This window comes from Spea bombifrons, chromosome 5 (genome assembly GCF_027358695.1).
Source record: "Spea bombifrons isolate aSpeBom1 chromosome 5, aSpeBom1.2.pri, whole genome shotgun sequence".
Taxonomy (NCBI): Eukaryota; Metazoa; Chordata; class Amphibia; order Anura; family Pelobatidae; genus Spea; species Spea bombifrons.
The window spans coordinates 48,838,361-48,862,808 of record NC_071091.1 but is presented as its reverse complement, the minus strand read 5'-3'; the positions used below and the strand labels follow the sequence as shown (position 1 = coordinate 48,862,808).

The following is a 24,448-nucleotide window of genomic DNA, read 5'->3' as shown; positions in this document are numbered from 1 at the left end:
ATGAAAGAAGAGTTGAGTTGAATGTTTTGGATAACTGTATATAATATATGCTATAGTATTTAGCTTATTTTTTTTATTAATAATAGCATGTAGCATATAGCAAAATATGAAATACTATATTAAATTAATTTTTATTATATCACTATATATCATGTCAGACTCAGCAGGGGGGGGGACCAAATGGTCCTAACTAAGAGCAGCAAGACTTATGATAAAAGAAGATGCGGACAATAAAATAAGATTAAGGACAGAAGAAAAGGCTGATGCAGAAGAAGATGCGGAAGTGGTCAGCAGCAGCGGAAGTGATCGGCAGAGAAGGTGGGGAAACATTTAGAGAAATAGTGTGTGAGAGAGTGAAAGATTGTTAACCCATGGATGTCATGCAAAAATTCAGAACTTTCTGCAATTCGTAGGAATACAAATGCACAAGTCTAATGTTAACCCTTGAACTATGCTGAGAATTTGACTTTTAGTGAATCAATAACAATGATATTTTTTATAGCAATCTTGTACATGGAAATAACAAGTAATTTGTTACAGGATTGTAATATTATAACTGTAGGTTGTGCTTGGCCACTGCATACATTGCATACATACTCCAGAGTACAATGACACACACCTCCAGCAAACAATTAGTAACTGTAATAACACATTTATTCTGTGTTTGTTCTCATATTAAAACAGATTGTTGCACCAAAACAATAACGGCTATGACAAGAAAATCTAACGATATGCCATTTCCCAGTGATATTTATCTCCAAGACCTTTTATTCTACAATGTAATAAACTGCTTTGTGTAATATGTTCTATTTAGGTTTCCTCGTTATCTGTGATTCTAAAATTCAAATAAAAAATGGATGTCTGTTACACTGAAAATATTTTAATTTATCTTTCCCGACCAACACATTCTCGTTAAGGTTAACTATTTATATCATGTGGAGAGCATATTATTCTCACAGGACATGCATACAAAATGGCAGTAAAAGTCTTTTTCTACTCTCTCTTTCAGCCTATTTCACTGATGTGATCTATCAAAATTATTATAAAATACTTTTTCTTTGTTTAGTCAATACATTTGGCTGAACTTTCATACCAGCAACAATGATGATATCCTCAAAGAAAAATCACACAGGATGTGTGGGTCATCTTTAAAATGTTTTACTTACTACATGTAAAGAAAAAATCCTCAGCAGATAAAAGTAAATTTACACATAACATATTTTTAAGTTCCTTTTTTGTTTGTTTGGTTTGCTTTTGAATTAAGTTTTATTTCTTTTTAATACAATGTTAACAAAAACCTGAACATGAATGCATTTTTAATAATCACAGTATTTCATTTTTTAAATTTAGAATATTTATGAAAATATGCCATTTCCAACTTTAAAATAGAAAATATAAGAAAAAAGTGATTTGCCAGAAATGTATAAAACTTATATATATATATATATGTTTCGTTTTTGGTCCATTCATTTTCGGACAATGAATTCCATTTCCTGGCTTTTTGTTTCAGATGAAAATCAGAGGGCTTTTTACATTTGGAAACTAAATTAGTTGTCACTCACCCGCTCATCCTCTTTCACACTCTCTCATTCACATTCTCTCGCAGTCTCTTATTCACTCTCATAATGCCAAATTCTGTTTACCTTTTTATATTTATTTGTAATACCTTTTTATATTTATATATAAACGGCAGCTGCAACACTCTTGATCATTCTTCTAATGTATTTAAATCACTAGTGTTTATTCTAGCAAGTACATCTACACTGTTACAGACCTTTTTATTGTCTGCAAAAAGTATACCTTACCTTAACTTTTATAATTTTGTTAATAAAAATATCAGCAATAATGACTACCGGTACTGAATGAATATTCACCAACTATAAACTTACTCCTGTATCCATTCAACTATTTTAAAATCCAAACCAAAACAATGTAACTTATTCAAGAGTCTTCAATGAAACCCAGTGTGAAATGCCTTAAAAAGCAATATTATTGAAGTCTAGATAGTATATAACCTTAAGCCTAGTTTTGAACTTACTCCTATCTTTTCTTCAGTCTCCTTACGGTTTCTTAATGTAACAATCTCCTCCTGATATAATAATATACTATGTTCTGCTTTGTTTGGTAAAACACCTTTCACGACAAACTATTTTAGAAATGGATCATTCTGATTAAAAAATTACACACACACAAAAGGGATTGCTGAAATATGGTACTATGTGGCATATGTAGCATATTTTGGCCTAGGACAACTAGGCTTAGAGCAGCAGGACAAGGGAGGATTGCTGTCCCTGTTCCCTATTGAGCAATCTGTGTGCAATCAGTGTGCACCTGCTCAGTGGTCGATTATAAAGGATCTCTGATCTCCCTGACTTGCCCCTTTACATGCTGTACATGTCCATAAGAGGTGGAGAGCTTTTACAAATGTAATAACATGGGCAGTGTTTTTACTTTTAATTCAGACTTATCGTGATACTTTTATTAACACTAAGAATTTTGGAAGGCCATCTGAACATTGGTACTGATGGTAGATGTTAATTATAAGTTATCTAACAAAATGCTATGAATAAGTATTTAAATTCTATTGCGAAAATACTCCACAATAAAAAAAAACTGGCTTCATGTACACCAAAAAAAAAAATCAAATGTGTCTCCTGGAGAAATAACTTCCCTTAGCTTTGTGAAATCAACATTTTTGTTGCTCTGGCACAGATACTTATATATACTTAAATATATATCTCTAGCACTAAAAATGTAAATTATTAAAAAATAAACAGAAGTTACATGTCCTTTCTGGTATTTGTAAGCATGTTACTCTAATGGCTTGTTAACAAGATTAGTAATGCATATGTAGCTGGTAATATTTATCACAGAAATATCATCAATACAAATAATTGAGTATTTGCATTTGTAGTACCATTATGTGTTTTAACACATAATGTTAAACACATTAACACATTATTTAACACATTATATTTATTTTTATTATTATTAGGCACATTTGATGTGGGAGTCAAACTTATAATAATAAAAAAGGACCTGAGAGCACAGGAGCCTATTTCTGCACTAAATACCACAAACATTGTTTCTGGCCATATGTATCAAACACTGATACATGAGTGCATGGCTGTCCATAGGCCATTGAGTGCACTAGCAATGCCTGGTGGGCTGGAGCCTTATCACTCCTTCAAAATACCTTTCTGGCCTTCACTGTGCAGCCACTTGTGGGACACATGAGACCGCATGCTTCAAAAGCATGAGTGTACTGTGTGGTCATGTATCCAACAGGTGGCCACACGCATGTCAAAAGACTCAAGGCTCATCTTAATCCCCAGTTCATTCATGTTCAATGCCTTCCCCTAGCCCTTGTGGGCAGCTGTCTGTTAATGTTTTTTAAGAAATATATATAATATAGACCAGATATATTAAATGAGAGAAAACTGATGACAAATTAGGAATAAAAGCCTTAACCATTGAAGAAAGTTATAGGAGGGAAGTCTGTGTGAACAAGTGCATGCTAAGTGAATTGATGCTTAAGATGAGAGTTTTGATATACTGTGCCATGATTAGTTTTCCCTAACCAGTAGAGAGTATAATATCTTTATTAAATGACCACAGACCACATATTTAAATTCACTAGACATATTTATTAATTTATATTTTTAGAACCACCACTTTTATATAGTTTATTTTTCTAACAATCTCAAGAGGCATGTGGCCTTGTGATTTTAAATGGTACCAGCAATATATATTTTTTTTTACATATTATGAATATTATACCTTAATGACCCAGTTAAATCTTTCAATACAATATAACTTTGCTTTGTAGTGGAATAATATTTTTCACATATATTTATGTATCCTAAAAAATTTATAATTCACATCTAATTGTTTTTCTTATAAGTGCAACATCAAAAACAGCTGTTGTAAACTAATTAAGTTTTTTTTTTTGTTTGACTGCATTAATGATCTCAATTGACTAAATTACAAAATTGCACTGTGGTGGTTTCTGTAATCAGTAATCTTGTTCTGTTTCCTCAACATCTATATTATATCTTTTTCATTAGCATGCACACCATTTTGCTGATGATGAACATGGAGCATTACAGAACGCAAGAGAAACCCTGTGGATTCCTAAATTGCAATGAATTTGAAATAAACAAAAGTTTGATGAATGCAGGTATACTTATATCATACATAGTATCTCTATATGAGCACAGAAATGTGCATATTTTTTCTTATTTAAACTACAGTGGGATGCACTATACAGGAGCCATTTTATGTATTGTTAAATTCTTTAAAAATATATGCAGTGATGTTTCTTTAGTTAATCACTAGTTAGACAGCAACAGTAATATAAGGAAATATATTTTTTTAAAAAAATCTTAAATTGCTAAATGTGCTAAATGTGTACATTTTCATTACTGCATTTTCAGTTGAGAACACATTCATCATCACCTCCTTATCAAAGTATATTTCAACCCGAATTAAAGAAGTTAAATATGTACAGTTAACAAATGTGTTTATTAGCGAATATGTTTTTTCATTACTTATGCAGTAAAATTGTGTATTAAAGTCGCTCACATACAGATAGTGTGGTCAACATTAAATTAATTTCTTGTTATATATTTAGATTAAAGCACTAAAAAAACTTAAATTAGAAACAAATACAATACACATGATATTGTGGAAAAAGTCCAGAAAACAAGATATTAAAATTATTATTAAAATGTAAGTGCAAACTATGATGTATACTGTTGCAAGCCAAAATAAAAAGTCATAAAAACAAAATTTAAATATTTTGATTTCAAGCCATTATAAAGAAATGAAATATGGTTTTCTATACAGTTCGGGTATGATACAATTAAGAGTTCTGTATTGCTGCTAGTCACACAATCAGCAAGATGAATTGTACTATTTTGTGTGCATTATAAATAGGTGCATTTTTAGCCCTAAATTAAACAACTACAATCACAGCATGTTATTAAGCTACAATGATATATAACATCAATGAGGCCTTTATTTTCTAAAAGAAAATTACAAAGATTGCTCATTTGGTGATTTATATTTACTATGCAGTAACAAGAAAGATGGAAGTGTATAAATCGACAACGCACATGAAATTTTTCATCTGCTACATGTAACTCTATCAGGGACCCAGATACATTTGTCTTCTTGGAAAGCTAAGGTATTTTTTTTTGCTTTAATTAGTTTATATTTACGTGACACCCTTATAAATAGATTTTATAAAAGTTTCTACTAGGGCTCCAGGTTAGTGCCTTCAATCTCTGAGGGAGGGAGCATTGTTTAGCCACATCCATTCCCCTCACAGGCTTTAAGGGCCATGAAAAATTGAACCCCTCCTCGAATGCCATGATGCGATTATTGTATGGTACATGATTGTCAAACCTATGTTTTGTTTTTTTAAAAAATAAACAAACCACCAACATAGCTCCACTACTGTATACTTATCACTCTAGTAGTAAGTGTAGATCATGACATTATGATCTTGGAATGTATGCTCTCCACACACATCTCCACACAATTTGATCCTTGTATATTAGCAGATATCAAACAATTGCTTCTGCATGCTGACATGCTAATAACACAAGATATCCGCTGCCATCATGCAGGGAGCTTGTGTTACCAGTTACAATGGCAACCAATTGCTTCACTAAGCAACTGGCTCCATGCACATGTGACATAATCGGAGCCACATTCGTAGAGACATAGAATTTGATGACAGATAAGAACCATCTGCCCAACTATTCTGCCCATTTTTCCCTTATGTAGAGACTAAAACCTTTACCAGTCCTTGGGTTTTGTCTTAGAATCAGCTTTGTGCTTATCATATGCATGTTTAAATTCCCTCAATGTATTAGCCTCTGCCACTTTTAATAGGAGGCAGTTCTATCTGCCACGCTCTCGGTAATTTAAACTTCTTTATATTACATATAAATCCTTGACCCTCTAGTTTTAGGCTATAGCCTTTTTCTCAACATTTCTCCTCTGAAATAAACTTCCTCCAAGCTATGCTAAGGTTGCTTAACCCCTTCGTGACAATTGCCGGTCCGGGCACGTCACTGAAAATCGTGACGATTATGACAATTGACGTGCCAGGACCGGCACGTCTTTAAACGGGTGAAAAAATCGATCCGTGATCGATTTTTTCACTCAAACGGTGTTGCTCTAATGCCTCGACATCGAGGCATTGAGCAACACCAAAAAAAACATTCCCGCCCCCCCCCGATCGCTCCTAGGAGCAAAAAAAAAACATGTTTGAAAGACTGCACGTCTTTCAAACATGGCGGCGCCCGCCGCCGAAAAACGGGTTTAGGAAGCGATCGCGAGTCGCTTCCTTTGCTTAGCTGGTGTTGCTAAGATGCCTCAGTATCGAGGCATCTTTGCAACACCTGTTTAGCAAAGGAAGCGACTCGCGATCGCTTCCTAAATGCTCAACTTACCTTCCCGGTGCCGGTGTCTTCGAAACACACGCGGTGTTTCAAGATGGCGGCGCCCATCAAGCCGGGGGGCGGAGCCTGATGACATCATCGGGGGGGTGTTGCTGGATGTCATGGACATCCAGTGAATAACACCCCTAGTGGTGAGATCACTCATAAGAGTGATCATGATTTGATAAATCAAAGGCAATGTTTTCTAAACATTGCCTTTGATCAGTATTGGATCTGCCCCCCTCCTTCACTTGCTTCTAGTGAGGGAGAGAGACAGATCGGTGTGTTCTGGTATTTCAGGTATTCCCTAATAAAAATATATATATATTGATCCAAAGGCTCTTATAAGAGCCACCCATATAATATTAACCCCTTCATTGCCATTGATCACTGCATAAACAGTGATCTTGCATAGTGGCAATTGTTTTTGGGGTTTTTTTTTTTTTTACATTTTTTTTTACTTTTTTTTAGGTTTTTTTACTTTTTTTTAGTTTTTTTTTTTATTATTATAGCCATTAACCCTTTCCTTCCCCACTATTTTTGCTGCAATTCTTACCATGCAGCGGTATACGGCTGAGGAGGCGTATGCCTTTTTGGCCACAGATTCTGAGGCCACTGATACAGCGTCAGATTTTGACGTTGGTCAGTTCACAGATACATCTAGTGATGTATCTGTGGCTGTTAGGACGCCTGCCACACGTAGTCGTGGCAGTGCACCAGAGGCATGGGTAGCGCCTAATAGGTACAAGCCAGCTATCCCTCCTTTTTCTGGAATTCCTGGCATCAATATTGATGTTACAGGATTCACTCCACTGCAATTTGTGCAGGTTTTTTTGGGAGACGATGTCTTGGGAGACATTGTCACACAAACAAACATTTATGCCCAGCAGCACCGTGCTGCTAGCCCTAATTCTTTTTGGGCAAAACAGCCATGGACTCCCATTGATGTGCCAGAATTTCTTAAATTCTGGGCACTCACAATGTTAATGGGCATTATAAAAAAGCCCTCCATCCGCTCCTACTGGAGCACCAGCCCCATCTTTAGTACCCCCATTTTTGCCCAAACTATAACTAGGCAAAGGTATGAAATGATTCTTCGTTTCATGCATTTTAGCGACAACAGCCTGTGCCCCCCTAAGGAGGACCCCCAGTTTGATAGGCTGTACAAAATCCGCCCCCTGATTACCCATCTCGCTGCCAGGTTTCCAGAGGTTTATACACCTGGAAAGAATATCTGCGTGGATGAATCCCTAATGAAATATAAAGGAAGGTTGGGATTCAAGCAGTATATTCCTTCCAAGCGCTCCAGGTATGGAGTGAAGGTGTATAAGCTCTGCGAGAGCGAGACAGGATATACTCATGCCTTCCGGGTATACGAGGGTAAGGATAGCTACCTTGACCCTCCAGGTTGCCCAGATCATCTGGGCACCAGTGCCAAGATTGTTTGGGACCTAATATTCCCCCTTATGAACAAAGGCTACCACTTGTATGTAGATAACTTCTATACAAGCGTCCCTTTGTTCAAGCTGCTGTATTGTTTCGATACGGTAGCTTGCGGTTCTATAAAAAAGAACCGCTTGGGTTTCCCACAACGCCTGGTACGAACCCGGCTAGGAAAGGGGGAGACCTCAGCTCTACGCCAAGAGGAGCTTTTGGCATTGAAGTTCAAGGACAGAAAAGAGGTGTGCATGCTGAGCACCATCCACGATGAAAGAACCGTGGAGGTTTCTGTCCGTGGCAGAGCTGGGGTCACTAGAAAGCCAGTGTGCATCAGGGCCTATAACAAGCACATGGGTGGAGTTGATCTGTCAGATCAACTCCTACAGCCCTACCTCATTATGAGGAAGACAAAGGCCTGGTACAAGAAGGTTGCAATTTATCTAATGCAAATTGCAACCTATAACGCTTTTTTGCTGCACAAAAAAGCAGACACTGGGCTGAAGCTGTCTTTTTTGCAGTTTCAGCTCGAAGTAATTTCAGGTATCTTGTACCGTGATGCACCTGGTCCCCAAGTAGTGATGGGAACCAACAGAATTGGGGCTACCCATTTTATTTTTAAAATCCCCCCTACAGCAAAGAAGCAGAATCCCCAAAAGAGATGCAGGGTATGCTACAGCAGGGGGCAAAGAAAGGACACCACATTTTACTGTCCAGATTGCCCTGGAAAACCTGCACTCTGTGTCGGTGACTGCTTCAAGCTGTATCACACAGTTTCCCATTTTTAATTTTTTTTTTGTTCCTGCTCCATTTTTGTATTTTTTTTTTATTTTTTGTTACATTTACTGTTTTTTAGCTTTTATTTGCTCCACCATTTTTAAGCGTTTTTATTTGCACTGTCAAGTGAACCCTGTGTCCATTCCGTGGCATGAGGGACCACTTAAGGTGCTAGATCAAATCCCTTCTTGGAGATAGGCCAGGCTTTCTTGTAACCTGTCCCTACTGAAAGTTGGGTACAAGCATTTTTCTTTACCCAGATGTAAAATTCCTACTGAACTTGAATTGCTCATGTTCCAAATGTGGCCCTTTTGCCCCCAAACAATCTGACAAACCCATGCAGGTGGGGTATCAATGTACTCAGGAGATGTTGCTGGACACATATCGGGGTGTTGTGTGACAGCAACATATACCAGGAGCTGTAATTTCACACCTGAAGTACAAAGTATGTGAAAAAAACACCAAAAACAATTACCATCCCAAACTTTGACAAGGGTTGGTGGTAGGATTAGTGCATGGAAAGGGTTAAACTATCAGCATCTAAAATACCCTGGGGTGTCTAGTTTTCAAAAATATATGGTTTGGTGGGGTAAATTTAATTTGCTGGCTTCAAAGATGCCCCAAATACCACATGGAGACAGAATTACCAGATTCAGAGAAAAATGGTTTTGAATTAGCAAAACGCTACTTGTACTTATTGCCCCATAACGTGTAGAAGAAAGCAAAAAAACATAAAAACATTGGGTATTTCTAAACTCGGGACAAATAGTAGAATCTATTTAGCAGGTTTTTTCAGTAGTTTTTTATGATGAATAAAAGATTTTTCAAATAAAAGTGAGAAAATGTGTTTTTTTTTCAATTTTTCGTCATATTTTATTATTTTTATTATAGGAAATTACATCATATGAAAAAAATTTTGGTGTCTGAAGAAAGCCCTTCTTGTCCTGAAAAAAACAATATATAACTTGTGTGGGTTTAGTAAATGGGTTAAGAGAAAATTACAGCTAAACACAAACACCGCAGAAACGATAAAACAGCCATTGTCACGAAGGGTACAAAAAGTAAAATCAGCCTTTGTCACGAAGGGGTTAATCTTTCCTGATATTTTAGAATTTATGTCTTGGAAACCATTTACTATTTCAGTAGCCCATCTCTGAACTGTCTACAATATGATAATATCCTTCTGGAGATGGGATCTCCAGAACCTTGCGCAATATTGTATGTGAGGTTTGTAAAGTGTAAAGTGACCCATCTCTCCCACAGTTTAGTTTTTTGGATCCTTCCCCTTGCAATGTGGTAGTCATTTTGTATTTCCTGCATGGTATGGAACTACCTGCTATCAGGATCCTATTTCCTGCTAAACTTTAAGTCCTCATATATAATTACTCTCATTATCCCTCTCTTCTGTTGTCACTGACTGGACAGTGCTCCTAAGTCTATAGTCTGCCTTGGAATTTTTACACCCCAAGTGCATTATTTTACATTTATCAACATTAAACTGCAACTGCCACAACATTCGTCTAATTTACTTAAATCACAAGGAATGTCTATTATGTTGCAGGTCTATGTATCATCTGCAAAAAAAGACATACTTTGCCATTAAGACCTTTTGTAATATTGCTAATAAAAATATTCAGGATGGCTTTGCTGTAAAGGAGTTTTTGGAGTTCCAGGTTAGAGAAGATAACGTCACACACGTAGTGTCCCACGTGGTACATCAATTTCTAATAACTTATTTTGCACTATTAAGTGCTTTATCTGTAGTAAGTAGGATTACATTAGAAATACTAAATGATTATAAATAGAAACAGATCATGCTATGTCATTTGTGGTTTTTCTCTAAATATCTATGCAATTAAGCAACTATTTACATCAAAGAAAAGTCTACAGATTTAAAAAAGTATTATTATATTCTATGGTATATTCCAATTTTCATTATTATTGGGTTACTTTTAGTGATATATACACCTTATATTTCAGTTTTGTAGACTCACTCATTTTATATATTTTGCTATATTATATTAAGTAAAGTAGGTGGAACAGTACCTTTAACTGATGTTAGACTGGCAGCCTTATTTTAGCAAATGTTTGCTTGGTGCCTTGCATCAAAAAAACTCAAAATTACATGATGAGTGAATTTGAAAATACCACAGAATAACATTTCATAAAACATATGTTCGTATTGTGTTCACTGTGCCTGAACAGTAATGAAACCTGCCTTCCCTCAGCATGTTATCGCTTAATAGATGGACAAAAATATAACAAATAGAAAAAGAGCTCAAATTGGCACCATGCTGCTTAAAGATGAAGATAGAACTTCTGATTTCAGTTAAAAATGAGAAATCAAAGTATACCTACATAAAAAAAAGATCTGCCACAACTACTGCCTATAGTAAACTGCTTTCATGAAATAACTGATGTTCTAGTAATATAATTGCCATATTTATATCTGTGGTTATAAATTTGTGGAATGCTAGTCTCTTTAACATAAAAATAATAATAACTTTGCTGCAATAATCAATAAACGGTTCTTTAGACAAATGGGTTCCCCACCGCCACAATATATGATCCACAAGGATAGTGCTGGTAAGGCAAAAAATTAGGTCCACACAGTGGTTTGGAAGGTGTAGTTGCAAGGGAGAGCCAAGCAACCAAGTGAGTGTAAACTCTATAATTTGATCACAACCAGATTTACTGGTTATGCTTATCCTTAACATTCTCAACCTTTAGACTCCATTATATGAAGGGACTTCTTCCATTACAGAGGAATCAAAAGTTTAAATGCATTTACTAAATGATTGGTTGTTTATGTTAATATGTTGATTTAGCCTGGGTGAGGAAGAAGCATCACATCCAGGGTAAAATGGTGGTAGGTATTCAACACGTTTTTGAAGCATTTAATGAATCTGTATTCAGAAAGGTCTAATTATGGGGCAGCTGTGCCACATCTGAAGTAACATCTTCATCTCCCCTCTGTATCTGAATGTTTCCACAATACATTAACCTAAAAAAGGGATATGTGACTATACTGTTAGCAACCAAGCAGCCCACATATTTGTGTCAATAAATAAAAGACAAACAACTAGTGGAGAAAGGGTGAACATAACAGTCCATATAGTTTGTGCATGAAATGCCCATACAAGGTAATAAATTATGTACAGTAACAAACTACTGTAATAGAAATAAGATAAAATGAATTTAGAAATTCCCATTCTTCACAAGCTACCTTATTTTAAATATGTGTGTAGAAACATCTATTACAGTATAAGGATTATAAATTGCAGTCATATAGAAAAAAAGCAATTAAATTATGAGTCGATAGCTAGCTGAACTGTGTAAAGGATACAGACCAATATTATAGATCCCAAAATGCAGTGCAGTTGAACATTATTCATGCTAAATATTAGTTATCATACCTCTGATGCCTGCTGCTAATTATCAGGTCAATCATTTGTCACTTACACCTGTACCAAGGTAATTTACGTAATCAGCTAATGATGACGTTACTGACTCATTATTTCTATGTATTTATTTAACAACACAATGATCAATGAAAGAATAGTGAGACATAAACATACTACTGATCAAACCATTGTGCATCTTAACAGCAAGTTAGCTAAAATCAATTACCTCATTATTTTTAAAGGCTTGTTTATTACGTTGGGAATTTCCCTAATCTATACTATACATGTTTTACACTATTATGTTTTTGCAGCTTGGCACATGTAGATAAATTACAAATATTTCCTGTGAAACATCAACCAGTAAAATACATATATATATTACGTAAAAAAAATATACATAAAATATCCATATGCGTGTTAATGTTCTTCTAACTTTATTTGTGTGTATCTATATGTATTTGCGTGAGTTTTTTTCAGGCTCGTTTGCTTGTAGTAGATAAGAAATAATCAGCAGATCTCTTAACATGAATTAGATAGACAAAGAGTTAATTTAATATATCTTGTCATTCATTTCACTATTTGTATATTGCCGCTTTTTTCTAAATCAATACAAGTTTTCTTGTATTTCTTTAATTATTGATTCTTCTCAATTAAATATGAACCATTGATTCCATCCAGACTGCAATATAATTAATCCATATCGCAAATGTCATAAAATTCTGTGGGGCATTTTATAACACGTACAAGCTTTCTTGTGTTATTATGGGGGGGAAATAGTACATGCTATTTTCTTACTATTTGTGCTCTTGATTCCATATAGCTAAAATATTAGTAACCAAATATTTTACTACTGCATTTTTGTGACAATGAAAAAAGAAAAAAATATTATTTGTTACAAGTTGAAAAAGTAATATAACTGGCAGCCGCAATTAAAACTATCTACTCATCCTAAAGCCATATCCACTTCATTTAACATAGAATAATTAAATTTGCCTCTGCATCACTAAAAGGAAATTGCAGTGAATACCAAGAATAACTATAATCACAAGATCAACATCAAAATAAAATTAATATAATGCCAAGCTGTCCATTATTTCATATAACATGATCATGCCTTTAAAATAGATACTATGTACATAATAAGGCAATGCTAATTGTATTATCTTTTTTTCCTTAATGCACATTACTTTTTGGAGAACCATATCCTACAGAAACCTTTACTTTCTGTAGGATCCCTGCATCAAATTCTTTAAGAAACATTATTACCAAGGAATATAATATGCACATGCAGTTTTGGCTTTTCACAAGTGGGAGAATTATTATTTACTGAAGCAGCTTTTTGTGTGTGAAAAATACCCGCTTGTTTCTGTGGTTCCTTGTCTCTGTCCTGGATATACAATAGACATCATCTTTTTTCATAAGCATTTGACAGAAACAGTAGCTAAAATACACTCCCTTTGTTTGATTTGGTAGGGGTAGACAAATTCAAGGTAGCTATGATGTGTGCTATCTTTTAAGTCTTCAGGTATACTTCCTATACTGGTTCTTAACAAACCAAACTCTATGTAAAAGTAGCCAGGCCCTGTCTTTTTATCTTCAGTCAGGGAGTGTTTTCTGCCTGCCACTCATTCAGGTTTGTCCACCCTATGACCCTTTCTCTGACCTAGTTCTGCCTCCTGTCTCTTATAACCTGCTGTTCAATGAATTTTGCTGAGATAAAGAGATCTACACATAATTTAAGTCTGTATGACTTAGTATTTAAGAAGAGTGGGTGTTTGTTACAAAAATATTCTATTACCTATAAGACATATATTTGCCTGTGATCTATATGCCCCCCCCAGGGTTGGAACAAGCAACAGAAAGGACCTCTATTTTATTAGCACCACAGATCTTGTTGATCATTTGAACTGTCACCCTGCATCAGTGCTTAACTGCCAGCATGGTGCATCAGGGATGGAGACACAGATCTTGTCTGAACTGTACCGTCTGCACCATCACTGGTGCATACATGTTTTTCATAAAATTAACATATATCTATTTTATTGAATAATCCATTAATTAGGATAAGGACTAAGCAATGTATGGCACATCTTCAATTCAAAAGGTTAAAACAGGATTTACCTGTTAGAGAAGGGTCTCTAAAAATGTGTTTCATATGTGTTTCTACCTGTTGTGAATTTATGACACTCAGACCTTTCTAAGTATTTTTGTGATTCAATGTGCCAACTTTTTTAGAATCACAAAAATGGAAGATTGATTTCGACCTAAAACATATTAACTGCAGAGTCCCCTATGGCTAAAATCCTTTTACAAATACTCTTACTCAAAATATAATACTACACTAAATAGAGTCCCTTGCTTTCATATGGCACATTTTATACAATATGACATTGAATCCAAAAACGCAACATCAGCCAGTTGATTTCTGCACTAATCTTTTGCACACAGAGAATTGAATCTAAACAGTGATCATTTTGCTATATAATACATATTATGTTATATGTATGATCTATTCACAATATATCTAAATTGGTTTACCTTTACTACACTTATGGTCAAATCTAGTTACCATAGTATATTAAGTACAGTTATATTGACAATAGTAATAAAACATTAATAAACACAGTCGATATCTACTTTACAGCATTATTTTTGGTAAAGCATCCACTAACTAATGTGATCACTCACAATATAGCATACTATATAATATATATATTTATTTCTACACAGTACAACTATATAAAGGTATCCTTCACAGTTTTTAGTTATTGTACAAGCGCAGTTATACAAAAAGCCACGATGCATCATGGCAATCATTTGCAGCATTCAATCAGCAAACTCAAAAACCAACAGATGCCCACTACGACTAACAAAGAATACGTCTAAATTTCCCATACTGTTCCACATACAGTAAAATAAATATTTAGTTAGAAGGGCCTATAGATGCAAGTTGTGACACCTAGCCAACCCAGTCCCAGTGGTGATTTAAAAGCTTATTCCCTTCAGTTTAAATATTTTAATTCTATGTTTGTTAACTCTAGAATATTACCCTGGGGTTGCCATTGGTAAGTGTTTCCTTTGCAGGTAGAATAGACAAACAGATGAACAATACCGTGTACTGTAGCCAGGGTCATGCTATACCTCAAATTGCCCCGTAAGTCCAACAGAAACACACTTGGAATTATGTTTAGTATGAATTAGCTCATTATTGGAATTGCTCATTCTTGGTATGGGTGAGTTTTGTGATTGTGTTGCAAGTCACCCCATTTTAGTGTAAATTAAACTGGGGAATTTGGGAATTTTGGGATTGGGTTTGCCCCTCACTGTTAAATTCGGGCCCATGAGACTAATATTATCGTACTGTTTTCACAGAAATGACACAGTAATTAGTTGACCTTAAAGTAAATTGCAGTTAATCTGCCCATGACCATACAGGATACAAGATTGTCCACAATGCTTGTCATGATTAGTTTGTCAATACCCAGACCTTTTACAATGACAGCTTTTTGGTAATATTAAACTCCTCACTTCATGGTGATGGCTAACAATATAGGAGGGTCAGCAGCCCTCACATAGTTAATGACTTCATAGGGTTAAGCAGTGGCGTCTCCAGCTTTCATATTTATGGGGTCACATGGGTGGCCAGGGACCAAAGTAGGGGGGCCAATTATAAAACGGTACATAAACATTATATATATATATATATATATATACATACACACGTTAGACGTGCATTTTTAACTACATAATATGCACTTATCTCTTTAAAGTAAAGGCCGTGATTGAAATATGATTTCAAAATAACAGCTAAGCTGGCAATATATATAAATATTAGACCCTGCTGCAGATATATAGAAATATTACACCCTGCTTCTGATATATATATATTAATATTAACCCCTGCTGAGGATATATATTGATATTAGCCCCTGCTGCGGATTATACCCTGTAGCCGATATATATTAATATTTCACCCTGCTGCCAATATATATTAATATTAGGCCCTACTGCCGATATATATTATTAGTCCCTACAGTCAATATATATAAATATTAGCCCCTGCAGCCAATTATTATTGATAATAGGCCCTGCAGCCAATATATATTAATATTAGCCCCTGCTGACGATATATATGTATATTAGACCCTGCTGCCAATATGAATATAAATACTAGACCCTGCTGCCAATAAATATTAATAATAGCCCCTGCTGCCAATATATGTTAATATTAGCTCCTGCTGCCTATATATATATATATATATATATATATATATATATATATATATATATATAAGCCCCTGCTTCTGATATATATTAAAATTAGCTCCTTGCAGGTATACATAAATAATGTATGGAAACTTAGCCGATACAGATCAACAGAATTTGACACACTATTTGACATCCAAACAACTATAAATCATTCTTTTTTATCACATTATTAAAATCCCAGAAATCAAAAAAGTTAAAAGGGCCAAATAAATTAAGGAGATTAGACATAATGGAATCAAACATTTGCTACTGCAAAAATTTTTAGATTAAAAAGTCCAGTTTTATTCAGCGCAACAAAACAGTGATAGCATTATTCTTAACAATATTCTTGAAAACGAAATATGAAACTTCAACAAAACTTTTAGCCATTAATGCAACACAACCATCTTAGCACTGCATCACCAAATGAACACCTCATCACAGATAACAAAATGCATACAGCTGCATATAACTAAGCTGAATACCACTTGGTCTGTGAAGGCCTGTGAAACCAAAGGGGAATAGCGTCCTGTATAATGAAATCAAGAATTGAGTTTCACAAACTCTGAACCAACATCTACATTTCCTTTTTAATGATATATTCAGATTGAAATAAGATTAAATAACACAATACCTTTACTTTTCCTCTCACTGATTTCTAGGCCTAGAAAGTTTTGTCCTCTGAAGTGACCACAAAATCTAGATAAATAAAAATTACAAAGTTCTATTTAACCCTCTACATCAAGTAAAGTGCCAGGAAACAGATGACCAGGACAGGTTCTGCCATACTGACACCCAAACACATACACCAGGCAGTGGCGGAACTACCGGGGTTGTAGGGGTCTCGACTGCGACCGGGCCCTGGAGTTCTGCCAGTCAGGGGGGCCCAAGGGGTGCCGAGCGGTTGCTGAAAACGACCACTCTGCACCTCTTGGGCTCCCCTGACTAACAGAAATCCAGGACTCCTCTGCTCCCCGCTGCCGTTGCAGCTGCTGCCGCTGCAGCTGCTGCCGCCGCCTGCCTCAGCGCTGCCCAGAGTGCAGTGTTGGGAGCGTGAGGCGTTTGTCTCGGGTGCCGGCGCTTCAAGCTGAGCACCGGCACGTTCCCAACACAGGAGTTGACGGTAAGTGACCTACAAAGGGGGTAGGGAGGGAGTGGGTAGATTGTGAGAAGGGGAGGGTAGGGAGGGAGAGGGTAGATTGTGAGAAGGGGGGGTAGGGAGGGAGAGGGTAGATCGTGAGAAGGGGGGGTAGGGAGGGAGAGGGGAGATAGTGAGAAGAGGGGGTAGGGAGGGAGAGGGTAGATAGTGAGAAAGGGATAGATGGGTTGGGGGGGGCCCTTAACAGATTCTCGCACCGGGGCCCTGAGGTTTCTAGTTATGCCCCTGACACCAGGACAGGCTCTGCTGCCACATGGACCCCCACATCAGGATGGGATAACCTACTAATAGTATAAAAAATGCCTTCCACATTGCTTTGTTGTTTGTGTGTATTGACCCTTGTGTATTTGTGTCCCCCCCAGCCACCACCCTTTGTGCATACACCCTTGTGTATTGATTTATTTGATGCCCCCAGCCAGCCCCCCTCCCTTGTGTATTGATTTATTTGATGCCCCCAGCCGCTTCGGTTTTACAGCCGCTTTGAAACTGTTAGCCGCATCGGCGGCAATTTCAGCTCAATGTGCCGTCACACCGGGAAATGTCCCGGTTTCCCGTCGGTGGGCCGGGTCATGGTGGTATAGCGTTTCAATTGGGGGGGCACACTGGGGGGCACAGCATAATGTAGGGGGGCCATGGCCCCCTCTGCCCCCCCTGCCGACGCCACTGGGGTTAAGTATATAACAAATCCTGTCCTAGAGTTTGCCTGTTATGCATTTCACCTTAATTGTATGTATACACAGCATTAGAAAAGTTTTACTTGCAAAGTGTGACTGAAATTCCATGTAAATGTGTCATTTATAAGCATATGATTACTTCTGATAAAATAGTATAGATTGCTTTTGTAAGGATGGGGCCTGCCAGAGTGCTCACACTGTCAGGCAGGACAAACTTATGCAATAGAAGCCAAGGTAGAGATCAATATACAATATTTTTTTAAAGATAGAAGCCATCTTGCCTTGCTTCACTACGTCAATTGTCTTCCAGCTCATCTCTTGCCACTTAATTGAACTTCCTTGTATTTGTCACAGCTGACCTTGAAATGTTTCATATATATTGATATATATATATATATATATATATAGTCGTGGTCATGCGTTACAGACTGGAAGAAAGGAGATTTAGACTAAAGCAGAGGAAAGGGTTTTTTACAGTAAGGGCAATAAGGATGTGGAATTCTCTGCCTGCAGAGGTATTTTTATTGGAGTCTGTACAGACGTTTAAACTGCAACTGGATGGATACCTGGAAAAACATAATATTCAGGGATATAATCTTTAATTATGGGGAAACACTTATTGATTCAAGGAGAAATCTGACTGCCATTTTGGGGTCAAGAAGGAATTTTTTTCCCTGGTTAGTGCAAAATTGGAAAGAACGAAACCGGGGTTTTTTTTTTTTTTGCCTTCTTTTGGATCAACAGCAACAAATTAACAGATATAGGAACTGAACTTGATGGACGCATGTCTTTTTTCAGCCTATGTAACTATGTAATATATATTTATATATATATATATATATATATATACTTATGCAAGTGTTGATGTCTTAACATGAGTATACTGTGTCAGTATATGTATATGTATATGTATCAATATATTATGTGTCTATTTAATATTGTACTGTTTTTTTAGGGTCATTAATGCCTAATTATTTTGTTTAAAGGGGCCAGTGAAGCAAAAAATGTTTATCTTTTATATTGTCACTCAGAAATCCACTCATTCAGTGTACCGGCAGCTGCTGCACATATGTATCTATGTCTATTATAGACACTTAGAGATGTGTTTATTAATCCAAGCGTGTGTAGGAAATTTGAACATTTTAACTCCCTCATGAAGGGCTAACAGTACATTGCCATCTACTAAAGGAAATACAAGGCTTGTCCTTCATAATGCATATTTAAATCAGCGAGATGACATTCAATGATTACCATACAGGGCTTGTCCTTCATAATACATATTTAAATCGGCGAGATGACATTCAATGATTACCATACAGGGCCTTACATAAGTAACTTGCTGAGATTGGCCTTTCATAGTGCAGAAATCCAGGGATTTGAAATGTTTACTGTGGACTATGGACGGTTTAAATTCGGCAATAATATGATCAAGCTTTTCCACAGCCTGCTTGGGGCAATCCATAAATTTGCCAATTTACAGATATTTTGGAAATGCACAACACATATACTTGGCTGTTTCCTTATTTTGTATGTAGGTCTTTGAAGTTGTCAATTTAATGTGCACCCCTGCTTGTGACTGTGGCCCCCAGCATGGGTGTCCGCATGATTTTCTCCCGGGGGGGGTTAAATATACCCATTGCCTACCCTTTGTGTGCTCAGGAGAGGGAATGCATAAAGGGTTTTTTTTAATCTAAAAAATATATGTACTAATAAAAAATGTTGGACACTTATAAATTATATATTTATATAGTGTTAGATGGAGAATTATTAGTTAAGTGTAATATTAGGATGCCGGATGCATTTCATGCATTTAAAATGGTGCCTCAACACTCCAGTTATCTATCATTAGTATGACTGGATTACAAGAATTGCAATGCATTTATTTTTATGGAGCATTTCTTAATATTGGATAACTTGGTTTCAGCCTAACAAAGCATTATTGATAAGATAACTGTTTTTAAATTGCTATTTTGTGGAAATTCATGCATGCATTTATTATCACATTTTAATGGGTAGATTAAATTATCATTATCTAATTTAGGCAAAGCTAAACCAAATCTTATAAGATTTGGCTATTTCAAAATAAAACACAATTATTACTCTATTGGATCAATACATAATATAGTATCCTTGTTGTAAGCCCATATCCATGTGACATGGATATTACAAATATATATACGTATAACATAGCAACATAGTAAATAAGGTTGAAAAAAGACCTAAATCCATCAAGTTCAACCCTTCTACCTATCCTTCCTGCTTTTGATCCAAAAAGAAGACAAAAAAATTTACACTATTTTCCGGATTTTGCTGCTTAGGGGAAAACAATTCCTTTGTGACTCCAAGAGGCAATCAGGTTTCTGCTTTGATCAAAAAATATTAATGTTTAATGTACATTTGATTATTTTAGATAGAATGATGGTCCTGGTACTGCAACCCCAGAACCCATCTATATGTCTTGTACACAATCTAAATGAACAATGTTGACCAAAAAGGCATCTTAACTTGAAATAAGAATCAGGTTGCTTTATAATTCACAGTAGGTTTAGATTATATTTTGATTATTTCTCAGAAATAATCAAGGTATAATCCCTTGCTCAAAGGAGTTCTTTCCATACAATGTAAGGGGCCAGTTACTATGTACCCAAATATATATATATTTTTTTTTCAAAAACATTATTTTGCCATGTAAAACTGAAGGATTGCCATGTAAAACTTTAATATCCTCTCTACAGAAGTATACCAAACATTGGTAATATCCCTCTTAATAGCTAAACATAACATTTAAGCATCGGTCCTAACGCGTGTGACGCAAAGGTTCAACCTAATTTTGTTTCTCATGATTAGTTGCAATAGCTTTAAACTTCCATACATTTTTTGATGAATGAAGATACAGCCACATTAATACAAATTACTTAAAGCCCAGTGGTAAGTCTAACACAAACTAGCTAACACGGTGCATAAATTTAAGTGCATGCATAACATGTATGGTTTTTGCCAGGTTTCTGTCTGTGTTCTGCTACTTTACACTTTTCTTAATAATATCAACAACTACTCCAGCCATTTTAATGCATATTGTCCTAAACAAATCAATACAATTTTCAACATGTATACACAGATATTGTTATCTTACAAAGGAAAGTGTACATGGTGAATATTCCATTAACAAAATGTAGAAAATGTACACATTACATTATATTTTTGTACATTAATATCAGCTATAGATGTTTGACAGACACATTTTTAGGTCTTATATCGCATATTATGTTTATTGTTATATACCAGTATATAAACATGTTAAGCCAAGATTACATCCTACATATATGTTGCTTTAATAATACTTTTTGCATTGATCTTCCTAATATAATTACCGTTAATTTTGATTTACATATATTGCCTTTCAAAACCTTGTTAAAAAGTATTGTTATAAATGTATTCTTTCATGGCTGACATTACCACAATATACTGGTAGACATGGGTTCACTGATTTACTATATAATAATTACATATCACATTCATATTTCCTGACATAGGACTGCATAGTTTTCCAAAAAAAATAAATAAGGGTTGAATTATAGGAGTTCAAATTTTCACAATAGAGTAGACTGCTTTTAAGTAAATTGTTTATTATAATTAATTCAATAATTTATTGTGTATAATATTTTGCAACACTCTTAAGTGTATTAACAGTCCAGATTGTGATGTGTTGATTTATGTAAGACTTAAAACAGAAGAATTACCTAACAATAGTAAGGTCAGCAATATGTAGGTAACAACACCTTGACAACAAAATGTTATCAGCCAGAAATAAATTCAAGTATATATATATAGACAAAATAATAAAGGCAAAATTTAGCAAAAAAAGAAGTGCATTGTGTGGCTTTGCAGTTAATATAACCAAGGTTATTTCCAGTAGCATCAAACGACACTGGTGTATTCCAATTTTTTAGGCATTGTGGACAATCACCCACAATCTTTCAAACATGGAAGCGTTTTGAGAAGAAACTTTATAATAGAGCCACTACAGTAAATAGAGCACTAGAGCAGTGCTTTTGAGCTAACAGGCTTATCGAACACACATGGCACAGCATATGAAAATAATAATTTTTATATTTATTTTTATATGTATTGCTAATTATTTATCATTTTATTATGTTTCAAATGTAGTAATAAAATCTAAAGGAAATTTGTATTATATATATATATATATCTCAGTTATTTCTAATTTTGTCATACCCCTTGAATATATGTATTGCAAAAATATTTTGCCCTATATAAAGGATAATAATTATATATATACATTGATACTGGCTTCAGTCATTCACTAAATATAATTAAAAATATTTGTATTCACCCATACAAAAAAGTGAAAGCACATAAAATGTGAACAAACTACCTGTGTTATTTAGATATCTACCACTGTTAGAAATTATCATCAATCAAATGATGCTATGCATTAATGGTTTTATTAATAGTTTGTTGAATACACCAAATACAGATATATACAGTTAATTTGCTCAAATTCAATCATTTCAGATAAATTGGAACTTGTATCTATCTCTTGTATCAGATAGATACATAATTTACATCCAATAAGTTTCTAAACCATTTATGATTCTGTTGTAACATTAGAATTATATGATATAACTAGCATTAATATTGTAGTTGTGTTTATGAGTTGAAGGCCAAAATTGGAACAATTTTGATTGTTCAGTAGCAATTTTTTTTTTTTTGCAATTTAAGTTTCCTACTACTTTGCTAAAACCTAATCCACAGCTGTTCCAAATACTCCATCCGTTTGAGAATTCACATTCTACATTAAACATGCCCACATGTCTGAACGCTACACTACTGCAGTACAGAAATGCCAGTCTGTCTGTAAAAGTATTTTTAACCAGCAGCAGCACATGCTTTGTCATCCGACCATTTTGGATCACAATTACACTACAGCGTATTTACAAATAAGCAGCTGCATTTTCGGGCACTGAAGCCATATGTCAAAGTCAAATGAACTTTAACATAACGTGTATTTTTAAAGGGACATGTGGGATTAACAACAAAAGCCTTCAGTGTTGTGATAGAATGAAGCATTGTAGATGGACAGATTACTAACAATCACAAGGACAGACAGGTATGACCAATACATGAAATAGCGGGAAGAAGGATGTTAGTAAGTGCTGTTGGGGGTAAGGAGCTATTTTTACCTTGTCTGAAACTGGATCTGCCCGCTTCCCGGTAATGCTGCAGAGACGGGTGGGATGTTGCAGTGTCTGTGCTAAGTGTCTGTCTTACTGAAAGACATGATGATTACCTTTGGTGCTGCTCTGGCTTATTTCCTTAGCTATTTGTCTGCCAATACTTAAGATAATATAGGAGGAAGGCTTATAACGCCTGACTCAAAAGTTGCTAGCTACTAACTAGTGAGCGAGAGAGAGACGATAGAGCATTATGAATGGGCGTCACTGCCTTTGAATCTTTACTTTCTACACTATTTGGATATTCTTTTATACCTCTACGCGGATCACTATTCCTATTTCAAATACTTTTCTTTTTCTCCTTCTCTTCGCTTTGTTCTTCTACTCTCCTCTTTTAATATTATCTTAGTGTGTTCATAGAAGTTGCTTCTTCCCACATAACTGCTTTTTTCAACTCTATTAATAAAATCGCCAAGGATATTTTTGTAACTCAATCCTTCTACCTTCTTATATAGAGACACATGCTTCTGTCTCGCTCCCTAGTCTTTTTTTCTTACAATACTGCCATCTCTGTCACTTCTGTAAATGTGTCCCTCTTCCAACCTGCTTCGCTCTGAGTGTTATCTCCCTTTGCCTCCACCCTCCCGCTCTCCACTCAGGAAGCCTGCGGTAGAGTTGACCGTGTCATAAGAGCTCGCGTGTGTGTGAGTGAGTGAATGAGCTTGTGGTGCTTGTGTCGGGATGTCTTGCTAGCTGCCCTCCTTTTGTCTCCTCCTTTCCTCTGTTCCGAGGCTTTACTTGTGAGCAGGAGTGTGACGCCGAGGTAGCCTGGAGGCAGACGAGCAACCTACTCTGCACTAATTGGTCATGGTAAAAATAACACGGAAAAGAGAAGCATTCTCACACTCCTGTCGTGCCCCCACCGCCTTCAAGCCTTCCAAATAAACGCCCTCACAAGCAGCTCTTTGCTGTCTTCGGTGCTGCAGCAAGCTTGTATGGTGCCTGTCACACACAGTGACTATAACAGTCTTGGAAGTGAAAGATCTAATAAGCTGATTAGCCACTGCAATAAAATGGCACATCTTCATTCCAAGCTGCATTA

At 35.7% G+C, this 24,448-nt stretch overlaps 1 protein-coding gene and 1 non-coding gene across 7 annotated transcripts in view; one reads left to right on the top strand and one right to left on the bottom strand.

Moving 5' to 3' along the window:
* The window catches only part of ARPP21 (cAMP regulated phosphoprotein 21), a 99,252-nt gene extending 75,065 nt beyond the window's left edge, over nucleotides 1-24,187 (bottom strand). For 4 of the 6 annotated variants that reach the window (XM_053467386.1, XM_053467392.1, XM_053467390.1 and 1 more), the window contains exon 1: nucleotides 23,356-24,186. The gene's annotated coding sequence lies outside the window, so the exon portion shown is untranslated. Of the gene's footprint in view, nucleotides 1-23,355 lie in introns of all 6 variants that reach the window. The other 2 variants (XM_053467388.1, XM_053467393.1) reach the window with 1 other exon arrangement.
* On the top strand, nucleotides 8,781-8,910 carry LOC128498559 (small nucleolar RNA SNORA35). The gene has a single exon (XR_008354774.1). It is a non-coding gene; the product is annotated as a small nucleolar RNA SNORA35 (small nucleolar RNA).
* Nucleotides 24,188-24,448: the final 261 nt, after the last annotated feature.